The sequence below is a fragment of the Manacus candei genome, unplaced genomic scaffold, assembly GCF_025592945.1.
Source record: "Manacus candei isolate 608988 ecotype Guabito, Panama unplaced genomic scaffold, ASM2559294v1 h1tg000011l, whole genome shotgun sequence".
Classification (NCBI taxonomy): Eukaryota; Metazoa; Chordata; class Aves; order Passeriformes; family Pipridae; genus Manacus; species Manacus candei.
Genome location: NW_026138059.1, coordinates 22,491,818 through 22,508,100, shown reverse-complemented (window position 1 = coordinate 22,508,100; position 16,283 = coordinate 22,491,818).

The window sequence follows — 16,283 nt, the reverse complement described above, 5'->3', positions numbered from 1 at the left end:
TCCTCTGTATACACATCCTGCTCACTAGTTGGCCCCTCTTAATGTTAATGATCAGAGCTTTGCCTAAAATACCTCATCATCAAGTGATGTTAAGAGAAGACAAGATGTACTCCTCATTTTTTATTTCATACAGAACACGAAATACATTGCTAATTTTAATTTTAGTTGTATGCTCTCCTGTAACAAGTTTACAGTCCACCAGATGTAACACCTATAAAAAGTCTCAGTACTTGAAATTCAGGTATTTTTTCATAAAAAGCATGATTGAAATATTAACAAGGAAATACCAGGGGCTAAAAAGAATATATAATTGATATAAAGAATCAAAGCACACATTAAAATAAAATTAAAATTGTGAACTCTCACTCATACCAAGATGTTACTGCACGTGTAATTTCACAAAAATCCTATTTAATTTCACTGCATTTTTAAGCATTCAGTTTATCTACCACGGAAAGGCAATAAATCAGAATATTTTACCTGAATGTTTCCAATAAACTTGTCATATAAAGTCAGGAATAATATGCCTAGAGAACATCACAGAATTGTTTCAATGCTCAATTTTGTGTCAGATCAGGTCTCCAGATTTATTTATTTTCTCAGAGGGGAAAAAAACCCAATTCAGTGTTTCTCAAAAAGCATAAACAAGGAAATGTCCTTGCATAATAATAGGAAAAATGTAGTTAGTGTATTAATCAAGTTGGGCTCCTATACCATTCTTTAAAGTAAAGCCACACCTATTGACAGTTGCCCTTAGAAAATTATCACTGTTGCAAAATGGTACTTAGGAATGATGTAATTGTTTTTGAATCACATAAAGTAGGCGAGGTGCAGTTATGTGCAAATAAGCCAAATCATAGCAGTTGGACTGAAAAGACAGAGAAGGATTTCCACCAAAGGTTGCTTTCTGGACAAGTCTGATTTGAAGGCTGTACTAGATGACCTTTAAAGGTCCCTTCCAACCCAAACTATTCTATGATTATTTAAGACTATAAGTATTTTTCATAGATAATAAAAGATGATAATGAAATCAGTGGACAACAGACAGTGTCAGGAAGCATTGCCGAAACAGAACAGAGGCAGCTATATACTTAGGAATAATGTGTTAAAATGCAGCTAACCAGCTAAACACCACAGAGGAGCCCAGGACATTAATGGGTAATGACTTACATGCTAAATTTGAAGGACAGTCCAAAAGTGGAGTATCTTACTTCCATACTTCCTCAAGATATCTCAAAGCACTCAGAGGGCACTGGAAACCCCTGACTGACACAGAGCCATGCCCTCTCTGCTTCATATTTAACCATGCTATCATCATCATGGCTAGGCTTCGTGAACAAAAGATTTGGGAAAGGATCTATCCACATTTGTTACAAGCACGCTGGTGGCTAGTAAGGCCAACATGAGATAGACATATCCAGTTACAAAAGGCACAGCAGAAAGACTCTTTAGGTGGTATATTCTGCAAGACACGGTTCTTTCTGCGTTGTCTTTTTTCCTCGAGAGTGATCCTGCGTGTGTTCTCAAAGGCATCAGCAGCGTTATAGATGGTGTGTCTCCAGACCTCCCAATTGGAGGCCAGAGTAGACCAGTTATGATGATCAATATGGCCAAGGCTGAGATGTTGTTTCAGGGAGTCCTTGTATCTTCTCTTCGGGGCTCCTCTCTTGCGGCAGCCGGTGGCAAGTTCACCATAAAGCAGGATCTTAGGCAGGCGGTGGTCCTTCATCCTGGAGACGTGCCCTGCCCAGCGCAGCTGTGTTCTCAGCAACATGGCCTCAATGCTTGTGACTGCTGCTTGTTCAAGAACAGATGTATTGGTCACATAATCTGACCAGTGGATGTTTAGGATTGTTAACCATGCTATATCCGTACCTCAAAATCTTTCTTATCTGCTTTTCATACTGACTTTATAGTTCTTCTGGGTGGGACAAAAGTATTAATTGAGAAAAATGGCTTAAGTAACTGAAAATATTTGCTAAATTATTGACAAACTTGGAGTTAACAATGTAATTTGAATAATCAATTCTTTTCTCAGTGTAGGGATTATGATTAAAGGAAGAAGTGAATAACAATAACAATGACTGGGGCTAAAGTACTGTAAATTGTTCAGTTAATTAAAAATAAATAATGAATATATCAAATCAAAGTCTAAGTGAATCAACCAATAAATCAATAATGATTTTCTCCTGAATTTTGAAAGTATCAAGTTACTGAATTAGCACAGAGAATAAATCATGAAGCTGACATAAGAAAAAATATCTTTTTAAAACCCCAACAATTCATAACTAGTGATACTGCTGGAACATATATTACATCCATTACCTCAGAAAACATAAAAGCCAAAAACCCATCCATCTATCTCCTTTCTGCCCAGTAGCTAATGCCCTATCTGCCGCCATGGCCCTGACTTAACAGCTGAAAAATCTGAATGTCCATTCTTAATGTAGCACTTTGACTCGGAGGGTTCATCCAAAAGGGCAGCAAGACAAATTTTGCCAGTTGCAGAGAAATATTGAGATTTAGTTTCCCTTCATTCATATGCTAAAATCTCATGGTGGCTAAAATCCCTGCTTCCCTCACAGAAATTAACAAATGTCTTAAAAAGTAGAGGTAACTGCTGAAAAATTAACAACTCCAGCACAATTCTTTCACCTCAACTAAATGTATTTAGATAATAGCCTAAATAAAATTATAAAAACCCTCAAAACAATAAAAAAACAGTTCAGGACAAGTAGATGTTTAAGATCTGAGATCCTGCTTGAACAGTGTTGTTCTTCTTGGGGGTTGTTACGCACAAATGGGAGGAAGCCTTAGAGGCCAAGATGGGGCTGGAGCTAGAAGAGGTAGAGAACACAAGACCTGCATGGTCAAGCACAAGCCAAGGCCAAGAAAGTGAGAAAAGAAGGCACTAGGCTAAGGATCAGGGCAAGCGAGGATTCAAAGGCCAAGATGAAGATTGGCCAACTTTCTACCAGTCAAAATTCTATTGGGAAGAGACCAGGCAAAAAACCAGACATGACTGCTGGAACAGAACTTGGAGATACACTGTCTAAAAAAGCATCAGACAGCTTCATAGATGTGGGTAGTAAATTTTCTGAGCAATTTACTGCAATTATTGCTCAGGAATTGGCACTGCAAAATATAACCTCACTCAGACTTCCTTCTAATAATCTATCAAAACTGTTGCTCCCTTAAATCAGACTCAAGAACTATATTACTAGTGGAGCAGCCCACAGAGACACATATAGCTGTGACTCCACTGTGAGTGCACTAATACTCGCTCAAACACAGCTTAGTTTTTTAAGTGTCTGTAAGGAAAAGCACAGAAGTGCATATGAGCACGAATGTGCTGAATAACCTTTTTGTTATGCCTTTGAGTCATTGCCTGGAGGCAACTTGTCCCTGACGTATAAGACTCCAAGTCCAACCAAAAGAACTGCAGAAAGTACAGGTACAAACTAGGTCACCCAAGGCCCTCAGAGATTATAATGCCTGATAAATTGCACTTGGGTGGAAGCTGCAGCTTGGTATGTGTCAGTAATATAACTACCCATAGCTATCTCTTGATGGAAACAGAGCTTTTATTGAATTCCAGGGAGTGCTGAGGATAGTCTTCATCCTGCTAGTCTCATATTGGACCTTGACACAACTCATTCATCCAGTTTAAGAATCTCTAGCAGGAGATAATACATTTAGCTTTCCCAATTACCAGCAGAAACAATCTTGGGGATTGCTTTCTGTGGTGAAAAACAATCCTCTTTTGACAAAGGAAGTGTTGAAGAATGAGTCCACTTGAAGTTCTTGGTACAACACCGGTAGATTAGTCCTCTGAATTAGATAAATCTCAGAAAGTGCATGGTACTCATACATACCATGTCTTTGCAGACGGGATGAACAACAGAACTCAAATGTTTTCTCCCTTCCTGGTCATGCTATCAAAAATAGAAAGACACTTCAAAAACAGATGCAATGTTAATGTTGCCAAGGGCTTGAAAAACAGGCTCTCAGACTCCTCTGTGTCTTGAAAACAAACCCAGAAAGTGGAAGGCTGTCAGGCAGCAAAAGCACAATATAGATAATGTATCATCAGGCACGGGATTTGTGAATTCATGGGATTGTGTAGAAAATATCCTTGCTGGAGGACTACTGGAGGGATTCCTGATGCAAAGTCATTAAGTGAATGACCTCTCAAGAGCTTACAGGACTTGGAATTTTGCTGGTGTCCAAAGGTATGACACATTCCACACAAGGAGTTGAAGACTCATGGCCTCTAGCACTTTTCAGTCAGAGGACAACTCCAGGATTTGCTTGTGCAGCAATTATTTGAGTTTAGTCTCATTTTCCAGCGACGTTCTTTGACAAACAAACACGTAACATGGTGACTGTGTTCAGCCACTGTAGGTGCAGGTTGGTGGTTGATGACGATGTGACACACAAAGGAAAGGTAATCAATGAAAATTTTGTGGCCAAAGCAAACCAGTTAAGTGATGAAACTGAAGCTATACCGACAAGAACAGAAGTGCTAGATAGAAAATATTCAACCTGTCTTGAGCCACTGCTGACAAAAGGAAATGAGAATCACCCTACATTTTTGCACGACAGTCTTACACAGAGCATTAAAGAAAGGAATGTTTGAGAAATGATCTACAAATGCCATGAATATGAACAAGACTTCAGTCTGGCATGGTTTGGCATATGCATTATCCAGAAATTCAATGAGAGTGGAGGGTCCACCCCGCAGAACTTAAAATGCCACTTTAAATAACTTTATTGTCACGAAACTCCTGGATTATTTTTGTAATTATTATTCTGAACATGGATTAATGTATCATATTTGCCCTCTGGACATTAACTCCTGACTTCAAACCATTTTTAAATTTAAAGATCTGTAAAAAGACTCCACTTTTTATTCTGTCAACTGCTAGTATAACTGCTCCTCTAGCTTTGGCTTACTGCTGTGTTAAATTTAATTTAAATTCAGAATTATTTATGGCAGAAACTTATATTTTTATTATTCTGTAAATTCAGTGTTCACTTTTAATACAATCTAGAAAGGGATGGTGACACAATTGAGAAGAAGGAATGGACATTCTGAGTGAAGTTGTGTAGAAATCTATTACGAAGTTATGAAGTATCTACTGACCTGGTTTTTTTTAATATCTACTTCTGTTCTAGCTGCAGAGTTTAAAACATGAAGTGCTGTGTTTTAGTCTGAAAGCCAAAATAGTAGACTACTCGGCTGAGGTCTGAAATGAGAAGTTAAATATACCTTCAACATGGACACCTGGGAATCCAGTGTACTGCTGCAGAGATGAATTACTTCTGTTTCTCTCCAGGAGTGCAGCAAGAAAAAAATGACATAAATGATGACACTCTTGCAGTGTACAGAGAGATTTCCTCTTCCTTCCTTTACTTTCTCCCTAAAACTTGACGATGCCTAATATGAATAAGAGATAAACTGACCTTATGCTCATTCAATTTTTATCTTTTCTGACAACTATCAAAGAAACAGAACAATATCTCAAACTAATTCGCGCTTTCTTCTTTTTTTTTTTTTCTTTCAGCTGAAACTCAAGTTTATAACAGAGAGCAGAGCATGACTTAGTTTTGTCCGTACTTTAAACTAATCCTTTTTGAGCAGTGGTTCAGCTAGAGTATGCTCCATCTGACAACTCTCATTCTGCCACCTTGATTCGTGCAAGTAACCTTGTAAACTTCAGTGTTACATACGAACCGGAAATTCAGAATCAGAGACAATATTTAAATATACCTTTTATGTACTTGAAAGCCACTATTAATTGTTCTCCTAAGTCTTCTCTTTATTAGGCTAAACAATTCTAATTTTCTAGTGTTCTCCCAAGTATTATTAGATGTCTAATAATGAAGAAGTTTAAAAAACCAGCAACGCCACCACCAATTCTCTGCCTACAGGGAGATTATCAAGGGGCAGGAGCCAGCCTTTACACAGTGATGGAAAGAAGCGAGGCAACAAGGATAAATGGAAACAAATGACATTAAGACTGGGTAAGGACAAACATTTTCATCATGAGGCCAAACAAATAGCAGAACACGCTGACCAGAGAGGTCATGCAGTCTATGGATTGATCATGCTTCCAATGGAGTATCCTTGGAAGATTTCAAAACTCAGCTGTATAAATCACTGAGCAACCTGGCTTGTCCTTCTAGTTAATGCTGCTTTGAGCAGGAGGCTGCACTAGACCTTTTGAGTACTTTCTAACCTGAGTTAGTTCTACAGTTCTAAAAACCATAAATCTACCTTTTGGAGAGTGACTAAAACTGAAAAAAGCAGGTGTATTCAATGCTATGTTGTTCTCAAGTTCAGCACATACTCAGGTTCTCAAGTTCAGCACATACTGCCTTTTTACTTGACTATAATCTAGTGTATTTACTACTGACACAGTAAGTTGCATTTAAAACTGTTAGCCAACTACATGGATTTAAATAGATTTTCTGAGCTCTTGTTTTTATTCCAGGGAAGGCTGGAAAAACAAAAGCTGAGCACACAAAACAGCCCTGTTCACAAAGAACTCCTTGGACATCTTATTTGTCCCTTAATCTGCCCTTTATTGCTTGCCAGTTGCATTTTTCTTTGCATTTAATAACCTCTACCTGCAAGGGCAAACAAGTATTCTCCTAATGATGTTCTGATGGAGGAAACATAATTGCACACCATAAAATCTTAGTAGCTACTTTAATTGCTCCACAAATTATCTTTAAGTGCTGTGGATGATTTATAGTAGAAAAACGTTCCCCCCTTCAGCGGCTAAATAGAGCTGAGCGGGAACTTTCAAGAAAACAATTTTTTTGTAGAAAAATATCCACCTGAAAGGCAAGCTGTTTTTTAAGGGAAGTTTTCATTAAAAAAAAATTGCTGGAAAAGTATTCTTAAATTTAGGTAGAAGTTTTGATCTGATTTAAATACCAGATAAATGAGATCTTAGTCCCAGCAAGAATACCTGAGTTGTGAGAGACAGAGATGGTCAATTTGTAAGCTAAGGCAGACAAAGTGATAGAACCAGATTCAAGATCTTGCCTTATCCAGATTGTAGGAGAGCAAAAAGCTTGAACTTGGGTCTAGGTAAAAGAGCTATTTTGATTGAAGTTTGTCTTTTCTACTGCACTGGAAGCAGTTTAAAGTGAATGACTTAAAAAAAATTCAGTTAATGAAATTTTTGTTTGCTGATAAGCCCTATCTTCAAATAACACCTAGGCAGCTGTGAGGCAGTAAGCAAACACAAATACTTGCAGAATTACAGCAATTTCCACAGTCCTCATCACCTCAGCATTTTATAACAGTAAATGAAGTGGCAACTTTGATATAGAGCAGCATCATTTTTATACAGAATACTGTTGAAAGTTGAAATATGAAAAGATAAACATTTCAGAAAGTGCAAACTGCTTCTCTACAACAAAGCACTACACTAATTAGTCCATAACTTAACAAGTAGGAAACAGAAATCAGTGAGGCATTAGCAAAAGCTTTTAGAAAGAGAGAAACTTTGTAGCTGTTCCATCAGAGGACTACATTCTGCTATAATTGCAGTTTATTTATTCAAAGATTTGTATATTAATGGGTTCCAGCTCAGTAATGAACACCATTTGTTTCTATAGAATTAATTGTTGACACATCTAAACAACTTTGAGCTGAACTCAATGCAATCTGATCTGCTGAATGAAATCCTTAATTATTAGTACTTTATTGAGCCACTTGTAGTCTAAAACCTTTTTGATTAAGAAGTACTGAAATTGGTTGTATATTTAAGTTGGATCTAATTTTTTTCTGAATGAGACAAATTGACTGGGATGTGAAACACACCTACATAGAAGTGCTACTCAAAAAAATCAAACTTAGAGACATACTTTTCTTCTATTCTGCGTCACAGACTTCTCTTAGGAGACAATTACTGTAGAAAATCCTCAAGTTTCAAACTTGAAGCACCAAAGACAAAATGACAACGTATTTCAAGCAGAACTGAGGAACAAAGAGACTTAAAACAAAGATAAAGTGACATTTCAAATTCTAGAAGTTTAAATTGCTATGACATATCAAGAGCAAGGTATGTTTGCATTTTATGTACAAAATTATGGCAAATAAAAGCAATAAGTCTAAAATAATAGTAAATATACAAGTAAGATATAAATAAACTATATGTATAAGTATATATGCATATACATTTAAAACCAGAAATAACACAAATATATAATAAAAAAGTGAAATTCTAAGGTAAGACTCCAATAGGAACAAAAGGAGAAATTGCAGAGTTGCAGAGATTGTATTTCGTGCAAACTTAGTATTATCAGAATTTCATTAAAACTCTGAATTAAGGCAAATTTTGATATGTGAGTATTTTCAATTAATTTCATATTCATCTTATGCTTCACCTATTTTCTTTGAAATTATTCACAAGTTAAGTTAGTGTGTTTATACCCTTTGTCTTTGTAACTTGTAGAGTTTCTGTACTAGAGGAGGATTATTCTTAAAATTTTGGGCAATCTGAAGCCTTCAATGCGTGAAACTTGGTACTGGGTATAGCAGGCCTCAAATTTTAGAAATTAAAATGAATGTTTCAAAATCTACCTACTTTTATGCATTAAGAATCTTATGAAGCTAATGGGTTTTGAAAAAAATCTTATCAAACCAAATAAAAATAGAAATTGAATGCCTGATAATTCTAATAAAAGTATAGAATACAATAGTTTTATTACAAGATATATTTCTTACATATATTTATATATAGAGAGAGATGTATTTACCCTACTCTCAACACCTGTAAATGCCATTTTTCCGCTCCATGATTTCATGATAATTTCAACACCTTAAAGGTTAATCTTGAAAATGCTGTGGACAGAAACCTATGCTAACATAAATTTCACAAAAATCACAATTTTAACATAGTTCCTAATGAGGTTATTAAAGCTGAACTCAATCTTGCTCATACTAATTGCTCTTTATTTTTTGTATTATGTTTATTTACCTTTATTTCCTGCACACTACTGAGTGAATCCATCTTTACTCTCAGTTTCTCTCTTCTTTAATATTTCAGCTGCAGCTATTTCAGGAGACAGTCTCCTGAAAAACAGGTATCTCCTATTGCAACTTTTTAAATTGCTACCAATTTTTATAAAAGTTTCTTTTTTTCCATTGTATACTTTGAGGCCCTATTCCCAGTAAAGCTGTCCTTTAGAAGGTCAAACCAAGATATTCTTTTTCTGAGTGATTTCCCTTCCCCTGAGTCTTAATTCCTTTACTTTCAAGCTGTTCCCCCTTACAATTACCATTTCCTTCAGGATGATAAACACCAGAGTTGATATACAGGTAAGATCAGTGGTGCTATCAAAGATTTAAACAGGTGCTGGAGATGGAATCTGAATATATAACAGGACCCCTAGCTTTAATGATTCCCCCCTCTAAGCCTGGCTTGTTCTCCTCTGCCTTGGGGACCTTATGTGGACTGCCATTTAAATTTCCTCTTGAAAGTTTACCCATGGCTCATACATGCTACTACTTGAGTAAACTAAAAACTGACAAAAGCAGCATTAGCAAAAAGTAGTGACAAATATTGGTGAATGACTGCAGAAAGCTATCCTGAAGCGTATTGCAGAAGAGGGTGTTAAGACTGACAGCATTTCATACTGTCCTAAGTGATCTGCAAGAAGGAGTAAAGATTGTATTAGTGACAGTCTCAAATATAAGCAGACCATAAGGAGACAACTTGCAAATCACAAACACAGCAAAGAAATCGATATGAAAAATTAATCAGAGGAATAATTAAAACACAGAGAATTTCAGTTAACAGAAAAAAAATGAAATCAATGTCTTCAGGAAGAAAATAGTCTTGAAGAGATTTCAGCCCAGGATGGTATTTTGGTTCCAATGGCTGATTATATTTGGCTGATATTTGGTTCCAACGGCTGATCCAACGTGATCTCTCACATGTCATCTAATTTGGAAGCACAGATACTAGCTGTACTTTTAAGGAATCCTTTTCTCTGACTTCCTGTAATTCTCCTTCCTGGGAGTTCAGTCCTCATGGCTTGCCACACCTCTAATGCTCTGCACCCCTGCTTCCTCTAGGACTTTTCCTGACACCCTGTCCAGAGCTTCTGAGAACCTTTGATGACATTTCCATGTGGGTAGGATGACATTTAAGGCAAAGGGCACAAGCCTTGTGATGGAATTTCTAAATACACGTAGCTGGATATTAGGCAAAGCCTAATACACCCCCACAAATTTCTGGCAACAGGCACATCTGTGCAAAAACTTATTTCAATCTCTGCATGACCTTTGAAACCTCGGGACTTTGTTTGTACTGGGGAATCAAGAGAGTGTCAGGACAGAGAAGTTAAGTCACCTATTGCTGAAATTTCAGAACAGTCCCTGGTACCTTCTTTTGACTGGTCATCTAGCACGTGCCTGTATGATTCCCTACAACTCAGCCCAGGGGCTGGCACAGGTCATCCCACAACAGCTGTTTTGGACATGGCAACCCTGATTAGAAGACTACATAATTTTAAGCTGGCTTAATGTCCAAAGGAAGATATGGTGATGTGGCTAGTACAGATGTGGCCTTTGAATCTTAGGCCTCACCAGGGTGGTACACATCTTGCAGACCTCAGAACAGGAACTGCAGCAGGCAGGGAGCCATCCAATGCCAAGACACTTAGCAAGGCCCTGTTTGTGCAACGTTAGTTTCTGGGTGAATAACAAGAAGGATGTGTCTTAAATGTTACCCTTTATGCAAAATGATAGTAAAGTACTTGAGAGCCACAGGTTATATCTGTTCTGAAAATATTTGTCCAGAAGCCTTTCTTAGAAAGACTGAGCAGGGACAACTGATTTTCAGCACTTGGATGAGTGACCTCCCTGGATACTGTGTAAGAAGAATGAATGAATGTCCTTACTACAACCTTCTGGGGCCACCTTTCAAAACAAGATACCTGCAAATGCATTTTGTGAGAAGCCCTACAGATCATATTGGCTTAGGATAATTCTTTGCATCTATGTGGTGAGTGGTGCAAATAGTACAGGTATCTATGAGAAGAAAATGAGGAAGGGGGAAGAGAGAAAGGAGTTAAGTGCACAAAGAGGAAAGGAGAACCCAGAAATCGGTAAAATTGCAGACAGGTTTTTTCCTGACTGCAGCTGAACTGACTGAAAAGGTCAGCTTCCAGTTGCTCATGACTGCAGCTGCCTGGGATCATGAAGACCTACTGAACTGCTCTTGTTCACACCCCAAACCCATCTCAGCTGAAATGAGCTACCAAAAAGAGCACATTCGTGCTAGACTGACCCATCTTAACCAAACACCTATTTCAGTGTGATCAGAGACCGGCTAGAAGATCTTAGCTACTTCTTTCACTGAAAAAAAAAATAAAAAAGGATGCACATCTAAATTGTAATGCACAAACCTGTCCAGTAGTGTTAGTGGACTTAAGTGACTAATGTATTCAGCACATTGTACTGTGGTTTTTACAAGCAGCTGCAACACGTTTAAGGAAGATTGCAATCATACAAAGCAGACCAGGTGGAGTCACAGCTAGAATTACTATTCTCCAAGCAGAATAATGTTATCAGAAAGCTATTATCAAATCAGCTCAGGATATCAACACAAATAATGCTGCCTGGAAAGACTGAATCACAGGGGACAGCCTAGAGAGTTAAATGAAAGCAAATGAGGAATATAAGATCTGACCAGGGACAGGGAATATTAAATGGATGTATTCCTGTTTATCAACACTTGGTAGCACATGTAAAATGTTCTGCTGTTTATCAGGAAATTAGTAAGATGTTTGTTCACTAATCTTCCTTTGAAGTATTGTTGACATGAATTCTGTCCCTAAGCCTAAAGGTGGATTTGATGATTTGGTTATGATGAGCCCTTTTTTTTTCAAAATGTTTTTGAAAATAATCTATCTGGAAGAAATACAGAATGAAAAAGCAAAATTGCACAGGCTTCTCCATCAGTGTAATCTATAAGGTTTTTGTCTTTCCTGCTTTTTGGGACAGTAGTGCTATGGGAGTTTAGGATTCATGCCTCTGCTTTTCTGTTAATTCCTGCATCATGGGTGCATCCTGAAGTTAAAATAAATTAATAAATCAGGAACTGGAACAAAAAAACCCACCCTAATTTACCCCAAGTAAGGAACAGAGAATCTAACCCTTCATTATATCTGCGTGCTTGCAGCCACCAAAACAGGGCTGAAAGATCTTGCAATAATAAAATAAGTAAGAAAACCTTGGGATTGTTTAATTTTAAAGGTGATCATAAAATTTCAGTATTTCACCCTTCTCATTAATATCCAAACAGGTTCAGATTAACTCTAATTGTATGGTCTGCCAACCAAAGCTGAAGACCTGAGGAGAGGGGAGTACTCTTAACAGTAAGAGTAGATTTGATATTTTTGTGCGGTCTAGTCACAGAATGCAGCAAAGCCTTTCAGCTGTCAACATTTTCCCTTGTTAAAAACCAAAACCCTTATTTTATTTCATAAGAGCCATAAGGGAATTTTGTGTGGCATAGGATCACTAACTCAGCAGTGAAATGACTTGAGTGCAACCCGCCTCTAGTACCCTTTTCAACTTTACGAGAAACTAATGAGTAAAAAAATCAGAAAGTGTCAAAAATAATTCTAGTGAGATACAGGAATGGCACTTATTTCTTCAACTTACTTGTTTCACTTGTTGCCTTAAGTGATTTTCATACTACAGTATAAATTATTTTAAGTAGGTTTTCTTTCTCATTAGGAGAAAAAACTAGAAATGCCAAACAGAATCCTTAAGTTCATAGTCTGTTTACTTGTTACAGTTTCAGATGTCAATTTTGGTTTATATAATCATTAGGAGAAAAAAAAGAGAAGTAGAGTATGCTGCTCAAGAGCATACATTAATATCACACAGAAAAGTTTTCAATAGTAGCTTAATGCAAGAAGGAATTTGGAGTCCAGTGGTATTCATATGGAACAGGCTTCCTTCATCCTTCTCTTAGCTTCTAATATATGAGTAGACTTTTGAAGGATCAAATAGTACAATCCATTTTCTGAATAATAGAATAAATTGCTGCGCAAAAAAAAAAAACCTATAAAAAAATCTATTATATTCTAGTAGTGGCAGCCTAACATTTAAAGTGTTGCATAATTTTTTATAAATTGTCTCTACTGAAAAGAGCTTTTTATACAAAAAGAGAAAAAGTGTCTCCTTTGAAATTGTTTGTTTGCCTCAAAAAGTAAGTGATAAATAAGGACAAATTAATACTGAATGGGATATTAGCAATCTACATTGCCTAGTTATGAGGGGCTTCTTTTTTTTAAAAAAAAAAGAAAGAAAAACTGCAACTGGCTCTCCATTTAGGAAGCAGACTGTGCTTAATTTTATAAAGAAGACCTGTAGTGAACTACCTGCTAAGTGTCTGAGTGCCTGCCCTAGTGATCCAAACCAGTTCGTGCTGTAGATCCCAGAGGTGCACAGTACTGAGGACACAGCACTAGGCTGTAGGAACATTTTTCCTACTGCCCGTGCTATCTCCAGCTAGGCAAGGACCCTGAAAGGCATGATTTGGTCTTGCTGCTTGGACTCTTAAAAGGATGACACACTGCTGAAGGCTTTCAGAAAATTTTGGTGGAGTTGGCACTTTCTGTGACGCATTATCAGGTTTTGTCATTTTGTTTCTTTGTTTTTCTGATCTGTCTCCTTTCTCTTGTATTGGAGGACAAGACAGCCTCAGAGTAAGGTCAATGTGGAATTATCTCAGCTCTTAGAATCGTTTTTATGGATGGCTACTAAAATAAATTGAAAGATTAGCTGGAAAACACTCTTATCTCTAAGGTCTAAAGAACCTTGATCTTGAGAGGACTCATTACCATGTGAATAACAAGTACCCAGTGAGGTACCAGTGAGGCATCTTGATATCCTGCAGAAGTCCTGAAAACAGGTACTGAGAATCCCCCTGGGGATAATTAGCCCTCTTGTCTCCACCACCACCCCACGCCTCCCAAAAGAAAAAGAGTACAGTCACTAAGAAAAATAGTAAGCTACAAGATTAATCTCATTCTTTCTTTTTCTGGCTCAAGACATATTTCCTCATCTCTAATATGAAAGACAAAGCTCAGAATATGCAATGGTCAAAAGTAACAACTTTCCAGAGGAAGACATACTGAAGGGTTGTGAAGCTCAGCAGTGACCCAGTATCTTCCTCAGGTAACAAAAAGAGTAGTATATAAGTACGTTCACAGCCTTCAGTGGTTGTAAACCCTTGATAATTCTGTATGTTGAAAAGATAATAGAAAATTAGGCTGACACAGTTTTTACTTGCATTCAGCAGAAATATAAAGTAAATGCTTCACTAATGCAATGGAGCTGATTTATACTACAAGAAAACAGATTAGACTTTGTATCTGCCTTTTAAAAGTCCTTTCTATGCTTTACTTTCTTTCAGTACATAATAGTAATTTACAGGAGTTTCAATTTCTGGTGTTTTCTATAGAGTTTTTACTTCATAATATTCCTCAGACTCTACAAACTTCGCTGAATACCTCAGAGTATACTTATGAAATTTGTGGGTGTCATCATGCTGCGGTCAGGGGAGGTTGGTTACTCTGGAGGACAAAGATGAATTTCAGTCTTCATAGGCTGGAAAGTCTTCAAAGAATATAACTAAATTCAGTAATTATAACAAAAAAAGCTATGCTTTGACAGAAGAAACACCAGAAAGAGCAGCTGACAGGACAAAGCAAGAAATCACCAGGACATCTTAGAGGAGTAACAAACATCATTACTAAAATCTGCAGTATACAGTTTCTCATGCTGTTGTGTCAGAGAAAATGTTGATGAATGCATGTGTGCTGCTTTTTAAGCCACATATACCGAAGAGTTGAATTCTGTAAGGTGCCAGAACTGGCCTTCATCAAGTCATGTGAATCTATGGCATTTGCAGAAATAAGAAAAGAAAGAAAAAGACTGCTCTTTAGAGCAACCCCAAACTTGTCTTGGAAGTCTTTCTATTCACTGTGGGATATTCCTGGTTTGCTGAGACTGTTTCCTTAAGTATAACTTAAAAGAGTATCTCAAACATGAACTCAAGCCTGGTAAGCAGTGCTATTATTAAGGATGAGCCTCTCTAGTATAACTATTCTAAAGGTGGGCATAACCGTAAAGAATTCAAGATGAATTTGAAATCAGCAAGTTGAAAAGAAACCACGTTGAAAGAATGGCTTAATTAAAGCAAGGTTGTAAACTAACTTTGCTTGTTCAATTAAGAAAGCAGGTGCAGACTAAGTGAATTTACTTAAAAGCAAAAAGGGAAAACTAAAATATAGGAGGGTGGAACAATTTATATAAGGGGGAGGTGATCTAATAAAGGTCTAAGTGAAGCACACCATCTGGATGAAATTGCAGAAACTGTCTCAACTCAAGGCAATTAAGAACTGCAGAACAGCAAAAGACCCTTTCTAGCACGTGACAGGCAAAAAAAAGCACAAAGCAGGAAAGCTACAAGTACACAGCTATAGAAACAATAAGTATACAAAACTTCTTTCAGCTCTAAAGGGAAACATACATATATGGACAGCTAATCAGAGAACAAAAACAAACATCCTATGCTTTATTTGTGCTTTGCATTATGAATAATTAAAAATATTTTAAAACTTGCCCCTTTTTTCACTATTCAACTGAAATAGAGTAAGATGCTAATGTTAATGTAGTCCTTTGATTATTATCTGACTGGAGTTCTTAACTGCTTCTCTTTTAAGCTGAAATCTGAGATGGGACAGTGAGGTATGAAGAGTTTTATTTTTTTTTCAAAAAGGATTAGAATTGAAGAAGCTGAAATCAGATTTGTGGCTGTGAGGGAATGAGGTGACAATACCTTACTACAAAAACAATCTGCTTTTGCCCTGGTATTTTCCCTTTTTTCCTGTGAAGAGGTTAAATGATGTTCTTTTAGAGTACAGATCTCTCTGCACATTGTGTCTTTGTTGCCCAGCCACGTGATAGTCCTGTACTCCTCATCCCACTTAGCTCTTCCAGTGCTGTCAAAGGGTCCTGCTCACATACACCTCCTTCTTCATCTTCTCCACAGTCTTATTTTTTGGGTTCAGATGCTTCCCCCTTGGCAAGGGGATACTGAAGATAGGTACAGGAATTATGATTGTGCAGGAGCTAAAAGAGGTTCTGCATGTCAATACTGTATTTTTAATATGCTTGCTCAGAAGTCACTGCTATTTTACCTTGCAGACAAGGAGCACTGCAGTGTTCCCTTGCAAGT